Below are 14263 nucleotides of genomic sequence, written 5' to 3'. Positions count from 1 at the left end.
TACTGCTAATCAAAATGCTTTATCTCTAGGAGGAGGTACAACTTGAGCAGAGGAAGTGCAAGCGTCAGTGCATTGTCCTGGCCAATATGCCTTCAACCTGTTACAATAATGCTTATCATTTTTATAGGTCTACTGGATGTGTAGAAAACTGTACAGCGGTGATAAGTATTCAGGTACGCTGTGACCCTGCCCCAGAGATCTTACAATCTAAGTGGATACCTGAGGAAATGAGAGAGAACATGACTTTCCCAATGTTGCAAGGAGCGTCATATTCAGATGAATTTAGCCGGATAGCTTACAAATTATCCAGCTAAATGCCAACTTTTTAATATATTGGGCACATATCTGGCTAACACGGCATTCTGGGAAATTTCTGGGAGGAGTTAGGTAAGCCAACTAACTCTAAATACCAGAGTTAGCACATCCAGCTAACTGATCATTCCGTAGTCTAGTCCTAAAGTTAGCTGGCTATCTTTCAGATAATCTACTACATTCAGTAGTGTGACCACTGAATATGTCTCCAAAGTTTATCCAGCTAACTTTGCAATCTGGCCATTGAATGAATATGGACCCAAAAAACAAATCGGTAACCGATCCAGTGAGCTGTGTAGCAGTGACGACAATGAGAATCGGATAAAAGAAAGCCCTTTATTAAAACGCCCGACTCTGGCCGAGTTTCGCTCTTTTGCACAGAGCTGCCTCAGGGGCAACTAGAAATGGACATATAAATAATTAATATACATATCTGCCTCAGGGGCAGATATGTTTTATTTCATATATATGTATATTAATTATTTATATGTCCATTTCTAGTTGCCCCTGAGGCAGCTCTGTGCAAAAGAGCGAAACTCGGCCAGAGTCGGGCGTTTTAATAAAGGGCTTTCTTTTATCCGATTCTCATTGTCGTCACTGCTACATTGAATGAATATGGACTGCTCGGGGGGGGGGGGGCAGAAGTGGGATTTGAACCCTCGTTCTCAACCCATTGTGCTAACCACTAGGGCCACTCCCTCCTAGAGGGACCACCTCAAAGCATGAAAGGGTAATTCTCCAGCTTTGTTTAGTTCTCAGCATCCCTGCTGAGAATGATCATAAGGGTGCCTATAGCTGCCATTTTTTGTGGCGTTGAGTAGACTGAGATTGCAAACTTATTTCACATAAGTCACCAAAGGGCTTTTAGAAAGCGACAGAGTTCATTCATCACCAGCATGAGCCAAATCTGAACTAGATGAATGTAGAGGTGTTAGTCCACTAAACCATCTGATCCTCTTTCATTGCTGGGTCTTCTGCAATTGTGAAAAACATTTGTATTGCTCTTTAGAAGAAGCTGATGATGAAATACCATGTGATCACAAGGGACCAGTGGCACCGTTTAATTCTTTTTTTACAGCCATTTTTTAAAACACTTTTAATGCTATGGAGATGACTTAGCAATAATTGAAGGTTCCATCAGCAGTATCATCTCGGTACAAAATGATAAATTGGTTGGGTTTTTTTTTTTGTTTTGTTTTTTCTTGGAGCTGCAGTTTGTGTGCTGCTGGAGCAGTGGCTTGTTGTAAATTTTTTTTCCGTTGTATGCTAATGCGGCGCTCGTGTTTCTCAGAATGGAGATGATGCTGGGAGGAACAGGATGACCACCATGACGCCCTTGCTAGGATCGGACTCTGCAAGGGATAAAAATGAAATCTACTGGTGCAGCTTTTATTGTTGCAAGCAAGCAGCACAAAAAAAATCCTTTTCAAGTGAGCTACCAGGAGAAGCTGCCGTGGGGAAGGCTTTACCAGTGCCGGGACATATTAAACTAGCTATGAGTTGTTAATCTGCTTTAGTATTTTTTTTTTTAAAGATCTTTTCTTTATTATGGAAAGGGCTGTGGTGCAACAGCTTACAAGTGATACCGCAAAACACACTTGATCAGTGCCAAACGAAGCTGCACTTAATGAAGACTGGGAACTCAAGTTGTTGTTTTAGAAGACTGTGAGAAGATTAGCTTTGCTTTTATGGGATTAGGGAACAGTTGGCCAGCAAATGAGTGTGCAAATTAAGAAACTCTAAAGTTCTAGATTTCAATTTGAAAAGTGGACGAGTGACTTGTCCTGCATAGTTTGATGCTGATCCTTGGTTCCCACGTATTTCTTTCTCACCTTGAGCTTGTGCGATTTCAATCCGAAAATTCCCTGCGTGAAAATGTGATGCTTTCTCTTGTCTTTAATATTTTAGGTAGTATCTCAAAAGGATCCGTTTTTAGAAGTTGGTTACATCTTATTTTTGGGAGGTTGTGATGGAGTGAAGGTAGGCACTGCCAGTCCTGGAGTACCACAGGACGGCTCTGTTTTTTTCAGGATATCCACAATGAATAGACAGGAGGTATATTTGATTACATTGCTTCCATATCCATTGTGGATGTCCTGAAAACCAGACCTGCTGGTGGCCCTCCAGGACTGGAGAATGCCTGTTCTGAGACAGAGGCTTACTTTTCTCTTTGTTTATGACGCCATCTCATTGACCAATGAGTTCTTTTCTGCACTGTGGTGTTTAGATCAGATTTAGGATTTTTAAACCAGCTTGAAAGTCTCCCAAATTGAAGTGCGTTCAAACTTCAGGGTGGCAGGATCTCTTGAAAAGAGCTTTAAGAACATGAGAAATGGCCCATCCACCCCGGCATCCTGCTCCGACAGTGGCCAGTCCGGGTTGCCTGTAAGTAACCCAGTAAGTGCTAGCAGGTGTTAATCCACGCTGGCCAGCAATCTCTCCAGCACGCGAGAACTGCTGTTCTTTAAAATAAAACCAGTATGCATAGCACTGCTTTATAGTGCTGCTCATGGGGAGACATTGCAGCAGGCCTTGAAAGGCAGAGAGGAGAACATTTTAGAGTGGTGTGTGGCATGAGGAGCTCCTTGGTTCCATCTTTCTCAGAGGAGGGGGAACAGGTTTTCTCTTTGCTTCCCCTCCAACTGCTCCAATACCTTTTGATCGTCTGCTCGGATGGCTTTAATTTGGATTTGGTGGCTTGCCGTAGCTTTGTTTGGTCAGAATAAGTTTGGCAATTCCATTAAAGAAATGGGAGGGGGAGTGTGTCATAAAGTAAGCCAGGACTTTTGTTTGTGCTTTCCCCGGATACAGGAATGCCTGAGCGTCCGTATGGGAGGTGTCAGCCTTCTACAACGAGAGAGGGACATTAATTCTTTGTACTGGTGTCAAATGCTGGGCTGTCGCCATTTAGCAAAGCCAGGAGAGATAAAATACACAAGGTAGCACAAAAGAAGAATCATTTATAAGCATTTCTTCAATTCACATTAACTGCAGATAAATTAGTTAAAATTGTCAGTAGTTCTTTCTCCAACCTGAACTATAGCAAAAATATTGTGTGTGTGTGTATTGTATATATAAAAAAAATTATTTTTTTTTCAGTTAAATTGTATGTCAGAAAATGGCTCTCCTTTTTTCCCTAAATCATTTGCTTCAGTAGACTTCCGTTACATTCCTTTTATTAATTTCAACATTTCTTTTTGTTTTTTTTGTTTGTATAACTGTGATACCCCCTGACTGAAAAAAGCTATGGGCTTGCCATGCTTACTAAATCAGCAAACAGATGGGGTTTATACGTCTGTTGCAGAAAACACCTAGGGCCATGGGTAGGATACCAAAATCCACCCCATCGATATTCCACCACAACAAACATTCTTATCCTATTTTTTTTTTATTTTCCTCTTACTCTTGAAAGTGGATTACGACAGCCTGAAAGATGGTGTGTGTGTGTGTGTGTGTGTGTGTGTGTGTGTGTGTGTGGCCCAGCTGTGATTCTTTCATCCCCTCCCTCAGCCTAGAAAGAGGCCAAGTATTTGCAGAATCGATGACATTGCAGTGGCCATGGGTGTACAGAGTAAACTTAGCAAAGGTCTCTGAGAATTCTGGGCAGTGGCAGGAGGATTTGCCTTCCCTTTCCCTGTTTCTCCCCTCGCTCCGCAAAATATCTGAACTGCCACTCAACTCATTGTCCCACTCAAGCCATACTACAGACATGACAGAACATTGCTTCCAGTTTGGATGGTAAGAAGCCGAGGCCATCAAAGCTCTTGTACCTACTACAACAGAGCTTGTGTGGCAGGACGCTGGTTCGCATCTCTTCCGGAGCTGCGGTTGGTCCTAGCCTGCTTATACGTTCAGCTTTCCAGGTAGAGACCTCGGCAAATATGGGGGTGAAACCAGCTCCCAGTTAAGTCTTGGTTCAGGAATCTTGGTGTTACCAGTTCACCTCATAAACCAGAGCCAGTATCCGAGTCTCTTAGATTTTATAAAGTTGTAAATTTAATGGCACAAATAAGGCATAAACCTTTTTTTATAAAAACTTGATATTTTTAGTAAAATGTGCATTTCAATTAAATCTCCGAGTCCCAGGCTTGAGAGCCACTTTGACGGGAAGGAAAATTCTGGAATACATTTCTCGTGCCACACTCACATGGCTCTCATGATGGGAGAGGAAGCGCAGCCGGATTTTGAAATCCTAGCAGGAACAGTCAACTGAAAGATCCCATTCTGGAAGCCTAGAATGTTCTCCCTATGTCTCTGCAAAGGAAAACAAAAAAAAAAGAAATTACTGATGTTTTATAGGAGAAATATATAATTCAGGAGACACTCTGAATCCATTAAAAGGGATGGCCTCTCTTCCAAACGATGAATTCCCCGTGCATGGGCTAGGGACATCATGGAGGCAGCTTTGGTTGGTTTTCCTTGTATCGTCACTGGAACCTTTCTGTGGAACTGTTGAGGGTGGATCCCCACGAATGTTCTGTATGATCTGAAGGGCTGGATTGCCAACTGGCTCCAGTTTTTTCAGGACCAGTTGACCTAGTTCTGTTTTATTGCATGCTGGGACTTGCAATTCAGATACCTTTATTGATTTCCCCTAAGAAAAACGGGACTACACATCCCTTGCATGCAGTGGTGTGAATCAGAACTGGAGCAGCATTTCCTGAAATAAGTGGAGCAAGTTGACGACCCTTCTAAAGGATTTCCCTTGAACTGAAGTTAGCCAGTGGGAGGCTGTGGTCTTGTGTTTAGGTTCAGTTACCATGAGCATATGGTGGAGTTTTGGCAGCATAAACTTATTTTCAGGCAGATATTGGCAGCAGACGCAGGGCTGGATTTACCTCTGAGCACCCCTGGGCACAGGAGCAGTGGGCGGTGGATGCCCCTCTGAAGTTGTGGGAATAGGTTGGAGGTTCCTCTCCAGAGATGCGCTATGATTGATAGGCGCCCCCTCCTCCTCTTCCTCCTTTCTCTGGGTGATCCTCTCACTTTGGATCCACCTCCTGCAGGCATACAGTACCCTCAAGACACAAGGTCTGCCCCTAGGCAAGTGCCGACTCTGTCTAATAGGAAATTTGGCCCTGACATGCCTGCGTTTTCTCTCTGCTGACTACCAAGCTGTCGCAGAAGGGTTTTTGTGGGCTAAGCAAACTAGTTTGAAGAATGTCAGAGAACTTCTCCATACCTCCTCACTTCTCCTTAATCTGGCGTATTTGATCCAAAAGAACAAAATCCTCTTCTAGTCTGAATAGCATATGAGCCCCTGGCTTGGCAGATTTCAGGCCTCCAGTACAGGTTTAGGAAGGAAGGTCGCATTTCCTGCTTTCTGCCTCAGGCACATCATTGCAATTTGTGGAGTTTAGTGAATGCTGATACTTCTTGGTTATACGGACACTACCACTCTGAGTGTAACCTTCAGCATGTCCCATAGCCTCCCGCTCCCCGCCCTGTATTCATACTTAGATTCGAAGTCCGTGGGATGGGGGACTTAATGTTATCAGGGCCGTATAACATTATACCATACTGGTGGAGCTATGTTGAAAGGGAGAACATGGCTGCAGATGAAAATTGCAGGGACTATTTTGTCTGCCTGTTCTCCCCTACTTGATCTCTTGCTTCCCTACCTTCTTGCATTCTTTTATTGAATTCTCTGTTTTGTTCTCACCACATTGGTTGATAGGCTGATTCATAAATCTTTCACCCTTACAGGCCGATACAGTAAAGTGCGCTCCAATGGAGCGCACTGTTTAGCCTCCATTTGGCCGTGTGTTTGACGCGCTATTTTTACCCCTTATACAGTAATCCTTATACAAAATCCTCTTCTAGTCATACAGTATGGGGTAATAGTACGTCGAAAATGCACAGCCAATCCCCCCGAAACTAATAGCGCCCGCAACATGCAAATGCATGTTGATGGGCCTATTAGTCATTCCCCAGCGATACAGAAAGTAAAATGTGCAGCCAAGCCGCACATTTTACTTTCAGAAATTAACGCCTGCCAAAGGCTGGCGTTAATTTCGGCCGGCACCGGGAAAGTGTACAGAAAAGCAGAAAAAAAATGCTTTTCTGTACACCCTCCGACTTAATATCATAGCGATATTAAGTCGCTATGTTGGGAGAGTGGGCGCTCGCCGGCTCTCCCGCGCGTTTTTCTGTATCGGCCTGTTTGTGAGAAGAAATAGTTAAACTTCTCCTGAGCCATCTCCTCCCTTCAGCTTCGTGTCATGACCTCTTGTTCTAAAATTTCTTTTCCACTGAAGCATACTTAAGACTTCTGCACTATTTAGATCTTTGAAGTATTCGAATGTCTGGATTGTGTTGCGCTTTTACCATCTGTTCCTCCAGCGTTGTCATATTCCGGTGCCTCTCACTTCATAGAGCTTGCGCTGCAGCCTCGGCACCGGTTTGGTAGCCCTCCTCTGGATTAACTCTTAGGCTGTCTATCCTCTGTGGAGGTGCGGCCTGCGTAACTGAACACAATACTCCCAGCTTTATCACCGATTGCTGTAGACTGTATTAGCACAACCCTTTTTATCTGCTGCTTGTGCCTCTCCCCATGTACCGCAGCCTTCCACCGGCTCTCCCAGTACCTCGTTGCTCCCCCCCCCCCCTTTTTTTTGACGATCCTCAGATTATCAGGACTTGTCACCCCTAAATTTCTCTCTGTGCAGTGACTCCAAACAGCTTTGTGCTCCTCATTACCCGGCTGACGTTGTGCACCACTTGTATGACTCTACAGCAGGGGCTAGTAAAATGGCAAAAAAAAAAAAAAGCAATAACTCTATTAGCTGTGCCACCGTGAGGAGGGTGTGGAGGTCCCCAATCTTAACTGCTGAGGGAAGAGGGGGAGGGGAGGATTCATTATCAAATCCCTGCCTACTATTTGGCACCACAGGGTGCTAGTATAAAGGGTTTTGGTGGTCCGTGGGCTGGGAGTGTCGACCCCCGATCTGTACTTTTCCTTATTAAGTCAGAGTTGCTGCCGTACACTTGTTTGCTCTTTGAGATTTATATATACACAAGTAGTAGTATTATTGTTATTAAGCACAAAAATAGAGAAAATAAAGATGGGGTGGCCAGCCAGTGTCCAGTTACAGGCCACGTTCACCATACTTCCTAGCAGTATTTTCCTTTCAGACTAGAATACATAGGAGGTAGCAGGTCTCCACAAGAAAAGCCCATAAATACTCAGCCTCCTAAAATTGCCACTTTTTTTTTTTAACCTTGGCTGTTTTAAGATTTCATATGTTGTCAAAATACTTTCTTGGCATTTGTTTCCTGGCTTACAGTATTTGCTTGAGCAGTTAATGCTTGAATTATTCAAGAAGAAACATACAGAGTAACTAACGATATCCTCAGAGTATTTTCATTCCTTGTGATGTTGCATGTGGAATCGTGCGCACCTTAGGTTTTTCAACCCCAGTGAAAGGTAGAATTAAATTTGTCTTGCTCAGAGTGATAGTGGACAGTTGAACTCTCTAATGCTTTCCTTTGCATAAACCACAGTTTGCACTTACCCTTTCTTCGTCATTGATTGTTGGAAATTGCTTTGTGCAGTCCAATTTGGAATGACAACCTAAATTGGTTTCAGCCTTCTTGGAATGTTTTGGAATCCGGTTCATATGGACGGTGGAGTAAATGAACATCTGGTCTACATTGAGTAGTTGGTGGCTGTTGGCTTTCAGCCCCAGTGTGGCCCATGAAGTGTCCCATGACGCTCACCCTACTTGGCCTCCTGCCCAGTTATCGGCTCCCCTAGAAAAGGACCTAGTGGCCCTGTCTATCATGCTCTCAGTATAACCGTTACCAAGTGTTTTTGTCTTTCTTAAGGATAGCTTTATGGCTCCTGAGGGAATAAAGATATCTGTTAAAATGTTTAATGCCCATAAAATCACAGTTAACTTAGAGGACACAAAGGTGTACAGGGCTTGTTCTACCCAGTTACTTGGTTAACCTGTAGCAATATGCATATAGATAGAGTATATTTAAGTAGTCTTGTACTGAAGAATAATTCAATTTTGAATGTTTTCTTTCTGAGAGAGATTAAATCTAAAAGTTTGTGTGCGCGCTTGGTGCTGTTGTCTAGGCTGAGGTACCTCCATTCAGTCAATGTTCAGGAGCATCTCAATCTCAGATGTTTGCTTGTAGGGACGTTTACAATAGTTCTGCAGCAGAAGCTTGCAGGGTTTTTGTTTTTTTATTTGCACAAAATAAACAAGGCGCGATTGCTTTGGAGTGGAAATATAGGCCGTATGTGTGTGCGTTTAATTAAATAATCCTGTCTTTTTTTTTTTTTTAAGAAATTGAGTATATTTAGTAAAATAATGTTAGCAGACATTCGGTAGCCAGATGGCTATCCCTTGGAAGTGGATTTGGTTACTAGGTTTGCATCAGTAGATGGCTTTAAGGCTGCTAAGATTCGTATATCTTGTCCAGTTATAGACAGGTAGCCAACAGTGAACAGAACGGCTGGGGCCAGCAATGTATTAGTAGGCAGGCAAGTTGTTGTTTTTTTACAACAAATTTCAGAAAATTATTAGATCTCCCTCCTTTCTTGTCCCCCATTTTTTTTAGCTGTATCAAAAAGCACCAAGACAGACATGGAAAGAGAATTGCAAATTGAGTAACATACATCTGCAACAACTCGACCCTGCAGTTTTATTTGCACTCACTCCAAACAAAACAAACTGTTAAGATGAAACTCAGCGGTTTTTATACATCTCCAGGAACGGGATTAAAAGTCACGCTTTCTAACATTTAGAGGTCCTTATTTAAAAGATGTGGCAGGTAATCTTGGGAGTGACACCAGGCAAATCTTTGGTTTTAAAAAGATTTGTGCGGGTAACTCATGTACGCAAAATGTAGTTGGATACAAAAAGGCAGTTGCTGCACTCCAGGGGCAGGGATGAACTTTAACCAGTTAGCGTTAAGCGCTGTCCGGATAAAGTTACTGGGGTTAGTCTGGTCATGCCAGAGGGCTGTCCTGCGCCAGATATATTCAGCAGAGCGCATACCCAGGTCTGATCCCCTGAATATCCAAGTAAAGCTCCCCAGGTGACTTTCCTGCTCCTGGCTTACTCACTATGGACTTCTTGGGTTTTTATATGTCTGGGTAGAAACCCTGCACCTATGTGCACTCCCTCCCCACAACAAGCCTAATCATCTGTTCTGTGCATTTTTTTTGCTATGTAAAACCTAAAGAATTGTTGTTGCTGCTATTGCTGGGTTAGTGCTTGTCCCTTGAACCGGTCTCAGTTTGTGGAGAACTTTGGCTAATTACCATTTGCTCCAACCAGCAGAAATCCAAAAAAAAATACCCATCTCATCTTTGATCACATGGAAAGGATGTCACATGGTGAGTACTCTGGCCATAGAAGGGAAAACTCTCCCGATTTCAAATCAGAAATGGGTATTTTAAATATATGTGTTTGATGGCTAAGGCCTAGATTTTCTAAGCTACCACGGCTTCCTGAATCGCAGCGGGGGGAAGCGGGAGGCAGGCCTGCGAAAGCCGGCAGCGATCGCACCTCCGCGGTGCTATCGCTGCCGGCTTTCGCACCCAATAGCGCCATCATAAAAGGGCCCTTACCTTTTCGCCGTCAGCAGAGTCGTCACTGACTCCTCCCCGACTCCTCCCCTTCTGGTGCGGACTCCTCCCTGACTCCGCCCCGATTTAGTGATCGTGTGCGAAAAGTCCCTTTTTGCGTGCAATCGCTTTGGAAGATGACCCCCCTAAGTTAGAAGATGTTAGATGAAGGAGGACCGCAGCACTATGCTGCTACACAGGGAAAGGGGAAAGTGAGCTGGCCAGATGAGCTCTTCCCTTTGCGGTGTGGCTAAATCTAGCTCCCTAATTTGCGCTGAGTGGCCAGACTTAGCCATTCTAACATTTGATGGCCCTGGGAGCGGGGCTTAGTCAAAGGAGAGAAGTTGGTCAGCTAACACAGATTTTCAGCACTAGCCAGGCTAGATTTTAAGAGAATTTTCATCCACAAAGCTAGCCAGCTATTTGCGGCTGAAAATCTCCTGAAAGCTAGCGAGCCAAAGCTTGACCGGCTTGAGGTGTTCTTCCGTGGCTGAAAACAGACACCCCCTCCCCCCCCACCCCCAGTGCGCAACCCCCAGTATTAAAGTGCTAGTAATAACGGTGTAATAACAGGAAAGGAAAACAAATTGCCTAGCAAAAGCCATTCTGATGAGAAAAAAACTTGGCACTGAGACAAAAGTGTGACACTCCTAAGGTTAGCAAAGTTGTCTGAGGTAATGAGGGAAGGTGTGCGGGTCCAGTGGTAGCAGGAAAGGACAGTAGATGTTGGCTCCATTACCTTTCCTTTCTTGGCAGTTTACGATCCTCGTAGCCCAGTTGTCACCGCCCCAATTTCTGAAAGCTGGTAAAAAAAAAATTTTATTTTTTTTTTAATCATTATTCTGCCAGTTGTGGAATATGCAATATGTGTACCTGGCTATGGCTCGCCCCTTTCTGTGCAGTTACCTTGTAAGACTCTATAGAAGCAAGGACGGATCATAATATATATAGTCTTGGTTTCATTCCCCATAAGCATTCTTTTTTTCTTTGCGTTTTTGGACTTCAGGTGGGTTTTATATGCTCTGTCAAGCAATAGTATGTTTCCTGTCTAGAAGTAGTTACATGATTTTTGACATCTAAACCAAGGCAATGAAACCAAAGTGGGAATGATTTTCTGGCATATTCCTTTCCTTTTACAATTGTCACATTAGTTGACTATTCAGTATGCTCCTTTGCTAAAAGTCAGTTCAGCACTTCCATCCTAAATAGTAAGGTGGATGGCTCTTTCTTAGTCACAAATAAAATTGACTTTTTTTTTTTTTTTTTTTGTATCTTGGTATGATGAATTTTTGAGCCATTTTACTGGCAATTTCACATGCTTACATCAGTGCCATCCTGACATGTTGTCCTGTATATGAATTCTAAGTACCCCTTTCCTTCCTGTAGTCCTGAACTGAAAACTTAGGATTGATAACCTTGTCATGTTGTCCTCTGGGGACAGTCCTTTGGGGACAGTCCTTTGGGGACAGTCCTTTGGGGACTGTCTTTGTTCTTGGTTCCATGTAAGCCGAAGGACCATACCAGAGCAGGAGACTGCTGTACCTTACATGTACATATGTGAAGAAATTTAGTTTCATCTGATATAAGAATTTGAGTGTGGAGAAGAGAGTAAATATGGTGATCATTTCTACTCCTTTCATTTTGAGAAAGCGCCAGCAGTTGTGGCTATAGGGAGTACACAGCAAGGCTCTGGCCAAGGGCTTTCAACCCTGATCCATGGAGGCCGCAAATCGGTCAAGCTTCAGGTGAACAGTTAATATAAAATAGTGAGCAATTGGTGCTTTCTAACTTAAAAGTGCCATAGGTTAATGAATACAACTAAATTGCTATATGATTAGGCAGTAGACTTAGTAGTTTGTATCGTCACACAGGTGTGATTAACCCTTTACTGTACAGTTACAGAAGGAAGCAGTCACATAGCAAATTGATCTCAGCATTAGTCGATGTAGAATGGATGTTGTTTTGTCTGGTGCGGGTGTGTGTATTTTGGGTAGCCAGAAAAAAAAGACTTTTTAATGACCCCTGACAGAATTCAAGTTTTATATTCTCCCTTTAAACTGTTGACGAATTATAATGACCATATGAGACTTAACCCTTGGGATGCCAACCTGCAATAGCAGCAGCTTTAAAAAAAAAAAAAAAAAGTCTCCATAACATTAAGCTGAAGGATCTTTCACTTTATGCAGAGTGTGCACATGCTTGTTTTCTTTGCTGGTCTTATGCTGAAACTCAAGATTTATGTACTGTATGGAAGGACAAACTAATGTTCCAATACAAATGACAGTATATTTTGTACTTTGTAAAGTGTTAATTAAAATGAAAAAAAGAAAATAAAAGTTAAAAATACGCTGTTTGCTTTTGTACTGATCAAACTGATTAAAATAAAGCAGAGCTTAGCCTTGTCTTTGCAAAATGAGCAAGTCTTTTGTCCAACAATTATTGCATTGGGGTCAGTGCCTGCAGAATTTGCAATCGTTTTCCTGTTGCCTTTTTTACCATGGGTTGATTGATTTACTGGGCAGCCTTACTGTAGAGCTCCTCCCCACACCCATACTAATTTTAATGTATTTGTTGGCTTTGACTAGCACCCTACCTTAAACATGAACTGTACCCAAAGCAAACAAACTCACCCTTAACATAGAGCAACAACCACCAAAGACAATCCTCTAACAGCAAAACCCAACCCATCACCCAAAAACCTTTGAGGGGTAATTAGGATGAATTCTGTTAGATGGCCTGGATGTACTACCGAGTCCTCAGCTGGGAAGAGTCTTCATGGCGAAGGATCTGCTAGCCCCACCTCCAGGCCCAAGACTCGGGTTTCCACGGTGAACCTGGTTTCTCACTATCCCAGGTAAGATGAGCTCCTGCAGAGTCTATCCTAGCCTAGTCTAGCTGCTGGCTACCCTATCTCATTACAACCCTAGAAGGAGAGAACTGCGCCGCAGCCAAAAAGGAAACATGACCATTCATTTTGAAGCAAATGAGAGCAAAGAGTGGCTGGGGAAGGAAGGGTAAAGGGAAGGTGAATTAATGCTCTCAAACGTTGCACTGATTGTACTTTTCAACAATAATATGATTCTACGCATTGTGTACATAGGTACCCCAGAAGCATCTCACAGAGAAAAAGAATTATCTGTGCAATTAAAGCCAACAAACCATTCAAATGACACTGTCATTTTAACTAAAGCAGATAGCCACTTAATCTCAAAAATGTGCCTGACCTTAGCATGTACCAACATGTTTCCAGCTAGAGGCAACTGGGAGCCTAGCAGCAAACAGAAAACTGGCCACATTTTATTAAGTATAATGTTAATTTTCTTGAGACAGTGGGAATCTTTTAAAATATTAACTACATCTATAACCATTTATTTTATTTATTTAAAGCATTTTTATTCCACACGTTCCAGAATCATTCTGTTCAATGCAGATTCCAACATAACATAAACAGGAAACTATTGAACAGAATTAACAACTGCAGACTAAGAAATAATAGACCTTCAGCACTTTTTATTTATTTATTTTAAAACCTTTTCTATACCGTCGTTTAGTATTGCACCGTCACAACGGTTTACAATGAGGCACGTAAATATATATTTGGTGAAATTCTTATTAACAATGTGCCAGGATATTTATAATTGCTTCCCCCCCCCCCCCCACCACACACAATTCTTTTGGTAAAGTGTTCCACAATAATGGACCTGTTTAAGAAAAACTCCTAGCCCTTCTCTTTTGCAGTTGATAATTTAAAAAATTTAGGACCATTCACCATTGCATCATCCCACAGACCCAGTAAGCACCATGCTGGCAGGCACCTCACCCTCAGCCCAAGGACATCACTGACTTTAGCTCTGATCTTGGCTCTGTAAAGCTTTGTGAAAAATAGAGAGGATCTGTATATCCTGCACAGTTTGATTCTTGATGCACCACTTTCCAGTCTCCCTCCTGTAGATCCTGTCCTAGATTGTCATTCCACTGAGCTATCAAAAGTAAAGGGGTTCTTTTTCCCTATTAGTCATAGTGATAGCCCTATATAAGGGGGATAGCAGATTTGCTTATCGTTAACAGGTTTCTCCGAGGACAGCAGGTGGTTTCTCCGAGGATAGCAGGTGATGCATATAGGGAAAAATAACCCATGCTATAATTACACAATGTTGGGTTCCATATTAGGTGCTACAACCCAAGAAAGAGATCTAGGTGTCATAGTGGATAACACATTGAAATCATCGGTTCAGTGTGTTGCGGCAGTCAAAAAAGCAAACAGAATGTTGGGAATTATTAGAAAGGGAATGGTGAATAAAACGGAAAATGTCATAATGCCTCTGTATCGCTCCATGGTGAGACTGCACCTTGAATACTGTGTACAAT

This window comes from Rhinatrema bivittatum, chromosome 8, assembly GCF_901001135.1.
Source record: "Rhinatrema bivittatum chromosome 8, aRhiBiv1.1, whole genome shotgun sequence".
NCBI lineage: Eukaryota > Metazoa > Chordata > Amphibia > Gymnophiona > Rhinatrematidae > Rhinatrema > Rhinatrema bivittatum.
The sequence above is the reverse complement of the archived record's forward strand: the minus strand, read 5'-3'. Positions refer to the sequence as shown.